The sequence below is a fragment of the Chelonia mydas genome, chromosome 5 (assembly GCF_015237465.2).
Source record: "Chelonia mydas isolate rCheMyd1 chromosome 5, rCheMyd1.pri.v2, whole genome shotgun sequence".
Classification (NCBI taxonomy): domain Eukaryota; kingdom Metazoa; phylum Chordata; order Testudines; family Cheloniidae; genus Chelonia; species Chelonia mydas.
In genome coordinates, this window is record NC_051245.2 from 57,046,258 (window position 1) to 57,053,912 (window position 7,655).

A 7,655-nucleotide genomic window follows, 5' to 3' on the forward strand; every position below is an offset into this window, starting at 1 on the left:
ACCTATACCTTAAGTTGCAGGTCACCGTGATATCCAGATGACCCATCACTGATGACGTGAGAGAGAAGATGACCAGAATGCTACTGGTCTAAATCTCATTCAAAATCTGACTGATTATAGCATAACAGGTTTTTGATATTTCTACCATGGCTGTGCAAAGGGCAAAGAAAGATTTCTTCCCTTCCACCACAGGATTCTTAAAATTTTAATCAGTAGAACAGTTCTGGTGGACAGCAGCTTGATTAATGTGGCTTATTTACATTGTGTAACAGGGACAAGTGTTTCACACTGTAGGGAATTTTCAAATGTTGTATATATGAAAGCTTGAATTTAGACCAAGATGATTGTCATTGTAGTAGAGTTTCCTCTGCTTGAGTTTCAGCCAGTTGTTGCTCATGTGGAGGTGCTGGGGGAAGTGTGGACTATGATATGTGACTTAGATATATGCCCTTCTTTGCTGATGCAAGCCAGAAAGGAAGCACTGTGGTCATTATTGGAGTCAATATTTCCCTGCAGAATGGCAAAGTTCTAGCTTCTATAAAGAAGCAATCATTAGCAACCCTTGCTCATTAAACCACCTCCTGAAGCACTGCCTCCCTTTCTTTAATTTCCTCTTTTTTGGTAAGATTGTTTAGAATGTTACAGGTAGAGCATTCCAGCAGTGTCTTGAGACCATAAGTCTCTTTGACCCTGTTCTGTCTGATTTTAGAATGGAGACTGCACTGACTATGTTGACTGATTATCACCTTTGGAGATGGCTGAAGAACTGCTGTCAGTCTTTATGACCATTGACCACAATATGGTTTTGACACCAATAATTCATAAGTTGCTATTGAGCAGTCCCATTACTTCCTTTCTGAGAGGTCTCTGAGAAGAAGGACAATCCAATGGTAAGGATGCTAGCCTAGGATTTAGGAGACCTGGGTCCAGGTCCATGTTCTGCCATAGGTTTCTACTGTGACCATGAGCAAGTCACTCACGCCCAAATCAATGGGAATTAGGTGCCTAAATGCCTTTGAGGATCTGGGCTTCAGTTTCTCTGTTTCCCAACTGTAAAATGGGGATAATAGCAGTTCCCTACCTCATACAGCTATTGCGAGGATAAATCCATTAACCATTATGAGGCACTCAGATACAATGGTAATATGGTCTGTATAACCATGATATAGCTTTGTATATAGTAGCACTGGGAAATTGCTTACATGCTCTCGTGTAGAGTTCTACAAGGTTTTATTCTGGCACAGTTTGGACCATAATGTTTGCTCAAGCTCTAATAGTGTTTTGGTAGAAAGAAGAGAAAAGTGTTATAAGAGAGAGAGAGATTTTGGGATTGGGTTAGATAATATAAATAGGTTTCATCAGTAGCATAAAGAATCAAAGAGTTCTAAAAAATGGCTCTTAAATCCTCAATGGACTGAAAAAGCCAGAAGTTCCTTGGAGTACCTCATCTTTCAGCAGCTATGTATTCCTGGAAAATGTTATTTGTTAATTAGACAACATATGCAAAAAATACAGAAAATAATAAGTATTCTGTGTGTGTTTAGAAGATTAATAGACCTGAGTAAATAATTCATAACAAATCATTTATTTGATGAATTAAACCTTTTTTTCCTGTTTGCAAATAATCTGCAAGCAAATTTGGATATTTTCCTATGTATTTCTTATCCTAAAATATTTGGGGCTAGACCCACAAAAGGAACTTAGACACAGCATTGCAACACCTACCTTTTAGGCACCCTGTCACCTACTGGAATCCAGCACCCTGAGTTAGGCAACCAGATTTCCTATACAATGCATGGGCAGATTTAGGTACCTAAGAATAGGATTCACAAAGGCCAGCACACTGAATTGAGAGCAGCCTAAGTTAGCCAATAGGAAATGCTGAGGAGACTAAGCCCTGTCCCTCAAAAGCAGGTAGGCCCCTCATGGGAAGCACCTCTTTCTCTGTGGGATATATGACTGTGAACTCTCACCTGGAATTAGATGCCTAAACCAGATCAGTCCTTTCTCACAAAAAAATGAGGAGGAACAAGAACTTGGGTCTCCTACATCCCAGGTGAGTGCCCTAACCACTAGATTATAGAGTCATTCTCAATCTCTCTGTAGCCTATGTGTATTAAGTATATCATACAAAGCGGAAGAGCTGCTACGGGAGAACTTGAAAGAGTCCTGCCCCAGAATATCCAATAGGCCAGTGGTTGGGACATTTATTGGGAAATGGGAGAGCTGAGTTCAAATGTGTGCAGCACAGCAGATGGAGCAGGGATTTATGCCTTAGTCTCCCACATTCTTGGTGAGTTGTCTAACCACCAGGACACAAGTTATTGGTGGAGGGAATTGCCTCCTCCAGCTGTGTTTTGTGTGAGGCCTGGTCCTGTAGGCTTTCTTAGAGTGTGCCTACCAGATTTGGTTCTGCAGGAGAGAGAGCTGAGGGAACACCTAGTTTGTGAATCCCGCCAGAGTTTAGGAGTGAGCTAAACTCCAGGCATCAGGATTTAGGTGGTTTTGCATGTGCCCATTGGCTGAAATTTAGGTTCCTAAGGGGCTATACCAGTGGAAATGTACAAGCCTATGGACTTTAGGCACCTACAGAGATAGGTGGCAGCTCAGAGGAGGCTTTGAGGATCTAAATTTTGAATTTAGGTGCCTAAAGTGGCAGTTAGGTGCTTAAATCCCTTTGTGGATCTAGTCCTTGCTGAATAATTACTTAGAATAATTCTAGTGTGAAGCTCATTCCTATTATGTCTTAAAAAATAAAATTCAAGCTGTGTGATTGTTTCCATTCCTGATTTGATAAAATAACTCTTAAGAGACACTCAATTTAGAAAAGGAGCTTAACACAAATTTACAGCTATCCCTACTGAGCAAAGCACTTAAGCATATGCTTAAAGTTATGGTCTATGTGACTTAAGCATTTGCTTAAACTTTAAAATACATGCTTTGATGGATAATGATAGACGGCTGAGTCAGGGCCACAGTCAAGTTTCTGGTACTATGTCCATAGAAAATTAATTTAAAATTTGTTTTCCATGAACATCCCCCAATATTTGTTTAAAGTTTCAGCCAGCATTCCTGCTAATAAACTAATTTCTCGAATATTCATAGCAAGAAAGCACAAGATGCACAAGCTCCACAACCCTTGTTTGTATTTGTACCCTGTGTTAGTTTTGATTTGAGGCAACTACAGTTTGTAACTAAAGGCCAAAAGGCATTTAGAAAGGAATTCACAATCAATTAAAAGAAAGCAAAAATGAGTATGTGTGTAGGTGACATGAGAGCCCTGAGCATTCAATACAGAGGGGTGAAACTTCACCTGCTCTCAGTGGACATTGGGAGTAGCTGACGAGGGAGGGTACCTCAAAAGAACTATTTGTATCTTCTTGATCCTGGGGCTGGTTTTTTATCTCCCCTATCCTCAGCATAGTTTTAGTCCCCAAAGAGCTATTATGGCAGTGGTATATTTGGTATACTTCTTTGGATGGAAATCCCCATGAGTGCTATAGCCTCTTGGGGGCCATTGCAAGCCAGTACATAGGCTGTGGAGCTGGGGGGCCACCCAGGCCATGGCCTGACCACTTTTTGGCTGCGCCAAACCTGAGTGGCAATGCAATCCTGCATTCCAGGTCACCACACCATTCACTCAAATTTGGAGGGGGTAGGTGTAGGGGTTTATGGGCTGGGGGTGGACAGGTGGTCAGGCTGCTAGGGTGGAGGGGAGACTGAGAGGGGAAGAGGAGGGTCAGGTGGCAGAGAAGGGGAGCAAATCTATCCCGTCCACACTTGGTGCTCCACAGCCTCTGAGCCAGCATAGTTTAGAGCCTTTGACATTAGTTGAAGGGCCAGAATCCCTGGCCCAGGGTCTGTGGAATGAGTAAGAGAAGAAAATAAAAAATTCCCATGGAGAAAATAGGATTGCTTTTCCTTCTCAGCACCTATGTTTCTTTGAACATTTGCTAGAACGCCTTACATAAGGACAGGAGGAAAGGCTGAATTATAAAATCTGGATGATCTCAGAGGGTGACTAAGCTGCAAAAACTGTACTGAAGGCATTTCAGAGCCAGAATATGTTGTGTAACATCACTGAGAAACCTGTTTCTGTGCTCTTTCTGGTGAGGCAGGACTCAGCTCCAGGGTCCTTTTTCTTTTTTCTCGCTGCCTCTAAGAGCTGATTCCTTCATTCTCTCTCACTGCTGCTGCTTTCCCTTTTTCAACTGTCAGCTCTTGTCTCTTCCCCACAGGTCCTCTTTCAATATTTGGCCCCCTTTTCCAGTCAGTCTGCTAGAGAGAGAGAGAGAGAGAGAGAGAGAGAGTGTGTGTGTGTGTGTGTGTGTGTACACTCACACGCGCATACTCCCTAGTCTTTCTGCCACTCACTCTATGCCCTTTCCCAACAAGCAGTAAAGGGAGACCAGATTCGTTATCAGAATTCAGTTGGAAAGATATTCAGATATCAAAACATCTGTTGCAAAATAGTTTTAAATGGTTTTGTGGAATGTATTTTTCTCTCCCCTTCCTTTTTGTCTGATTCACCAGATAGCACTCATATCATTCTTCCTATTTCTCTGTATCAAGACATACAGGAAAGGGGAAGATTTATAATGCTCCATATGCTGTTAAATCGAAATAGGATTTCCACTCTATAAATAGCACATTCTAGGAAGGCAGCATTTTTAGGAGGAAAGTAGCTTTATATAAGTTTTGCGGTCACTTTTTAAAAGGTAATTGCCATAGGCATCCTAATGCAACCTGAAATGAGTGCTAGACAATAGTTTACATAAGCTTGTTGGATTCAGCTAATAACACAATTCACAAAAAAACAAAACAAAACACACACACAATCAGTGGACTGTTGCCCTTGCTACTGATTTCTGACTCCCTAAAAAGAGGACTTAACAAAATTGATATAGATCTCAGTCCTGCTCCTGAGTGCTGCTGAAACAAATATGGAGAACTAAAGCCCTGGCACTCAGCACTCACTGTTTGCTCAGCAGAGACACTTCAACATAGCATCCAGAAACATACAGAGTGCTCAGCAGTGTAAGCAAACCTTTCCACCCACACTGAAACCAAAATGGTTGAGGAGGAACAGAAGTGGGTGTGATAGGATTAACTGACTTTGTACCGGAACCTGGTGCTGAGACAAGGGGGAAGACACAGAACAGTTCAGGGTCATAGCTGTATAGGGCAATCTGGTGAATGCAAATGGTGAGGGTAGCAGCTATTTTTAGGATTTTCAGTTACTCCTACTGCCAATGTGTTTAAGAGCTAGACAAAAGTAAAGAGGAGGGGCAGCTACACGAGACATTGACAGAAATGCTTCAGAGATTGCTATGTGATGGATCTGCAACGCAGGGGATTACAGTTCCTTCAGCCCCCTCTCCATGGTACATCCCCTTCCTCCTGGCTATGCAGGGACTACGTTTCCCATCACCCTCTCCCCACTGCACTTCTCTTTCCCCTTGCCCTGGACAGGTAAGGGGAAAGGCCTGACTCCTGAACCAGGAAGTGGCCAGACTCTGTCTGGCAGTGGTGGAGCTGCATGGCAGCAGGGAGCTGGAGAGAGAAGCCCCCGGGAACAGTGAACAGAGCTACATGTGGAACATGTTGGCAGTGACTGCCAGACATCCCAGATGGGTGCAGCTTTGTGGGCTCATGGGGGATCAGCAGTGGCTGGGCAGGGAACCGGTGGCAAGGGTCCCCAGTGAGAGACACTGACTGAGCCTGGTTTGGAAATCTACAAATGCTTATTTGCTTGAATAGAGACTGGACTGGAGAGGGTGCCCAGACACTAGGCCTGAAGAGCCCCAATTCTCAGCTGGACTGTTAGGGACCCAAACAAGAAGTGCTGCTGCTCACTTTGAACTGTAACTGTTTAAGTCTCTGCACCTAGGGTATTTGCAACCTTTACGGCTAGCCCTAGTAAAAACCTTTCCCTTAATCATGTGTCAGCGTGTGTTTATTAGGACCCACCAGGGCTAACACCAGCCAGGCCTAGCTGCTGAAGCACCTAGTGCTTGCCTCTGAGACTGAGATGAAGTACATTGGGCATGCTGCTGGCACTCTGGGGGTTTTTCATACAGAGTAACCTCAATAATTACACCAGGAAACATTCTGTCTCACAGTCAGCTATTCAGTGGTCATGCTATGTTTTGAGCACAATGGCTGTGATCCACTAAAGCAGTGGTCTCCACACTTTTTTGATCGCGCACCCCATCAGTAAATTTTTTTTGAGCACGCACCCCCAATATATGTATATGTATAAATTATATACACCTACTACTGTACAAATATATTATGTAAATTATAAAACATACACAAAAATAGAAATTAAAAAACGAGATAAAGATGAAATAAACAATATTTAAAAAAATTTTTTTTTATTTATTAACGGTACAAAAAACCTTTTTGCTCTCACTAAAAAATTATTATTAATATTTTTAGTGAGAGCAATGAGATGGAATATGCTTTATTATTTTTGAAAATCTTGGTTTCACACTTTGTGATACAGCAGGCGCTCAGGGTGGGGTGCGGGGTCTGGGAGGGAGCTAGGGTGCGGGAGGGCGCTCAGGGTGGGGGTGCGGGAGGAGGCTCAGGGCTGGGGCGGGCAGGAGGTGCAGAGCACTTACCTGGGGCAGCTCCTGTTTGGTGCAGGGGGTGTGCAGGTGGCTCTGCGCAGCGCAGCACCACCCCCTTGGCCACGATTCTGGGAGCCGCGATTCTGGGAGCTGCTCCCCCACCCCCGACAGGCAGGGCCACCCGGAACGCAGGGGCTTTAGGGGCTTCAGGGCCCTGGGCTAAGCTCTAAAGCCCCTTTCGGAACGCGGCCCTGCGAGCACCGGCCGGGGGACTCACGAGGAGCAGGGGCAGCCGCGCAGCCAGCGGCCGGAGAGAAGCCGCACTTTCCCCTTCAAAGCGCCGCTTCTCTCCGGCCGGCTTTGAAGGGGAAAGTGCCGCTTCTCTCCGGCCGCTGGCTGCGCCGCTGCCTCTGCTCCTCCACCGGCCGGAGGACTCAGGGCCGTTCCCCCCCCCCGCTTTTTTTTTTCCACTCTGGCGGCGCTGGTCCTGCCGCGCCGTCCTTTTGCTCCGGGGGCGCTCCTCCTGCTGCGCCCCCCAATCGATCGTCTTGCGCACCCCACTTTGGAGACCACTGCTCTAAAGTACTTAGGCTCCTAAATCACAGACGTAGATGCCTAAGTCCCAGTTTTATACACCTAAGTCTCTGTTTGGACTCCAGTGTGATCCACAAAATTCTCACTGAACGCTGTAAGTGCCTAAACTCACTCAGTGCCTAACCTTTTCAGGGTAAAAGTTTCCGAGGTGCCTATGTTTCTGCCTCTGGCCATGTGCACTGCTAACTCCCTCTAGGCGTCTGGACACTATCTTCTGCATAAACCCAGGGAGATCCATGAACCAGGGGAAGACAGGCAGCCGGCTGCCTAAGTCACATATGGGACCTGATCTGGTAGGCATGCTCAAAGGGTGCCTACTGGATCATGTCCCACTCAAACCAGGGTGTGGGGGCAAGAAGACGATGAAGTGGTGGCACCCATCTTAGAATTTTTAGCTTAGTGGTTAGAGCACATCTCCCAGGATGTGAGAGAGAGGTTCATCTCCCCCCCTCTCTGCCCAAGGGGGACAAAGAATTTGTCCAGATA

The 7,655-nt window shown here is 45.2% G+C and overlaps 1 protein-coding gene across 1 annotated transcript in view; it reads right to left on the reverse strand.

The window, feature by feature from the left end:
- The window catches only part of ARRDC3 (arrestin domain containing 3), a 29,147-nt gene extending 22,285 nt beyond the window's left edge, over window positions 1-6,862 (reverse strand). Inside the window, exon 1 of the mRNA XM_007054070.4 lies at window positions 6,627-6,862. The gene's annotated coding sequence lies outside the window, so the exon portion shown is untranslated. The remainder of the gene's footprint in view (window positions 1-6,626) is intronic.
- Window positions 6,863-7,655: the final 793 nt, after the last annotated feature.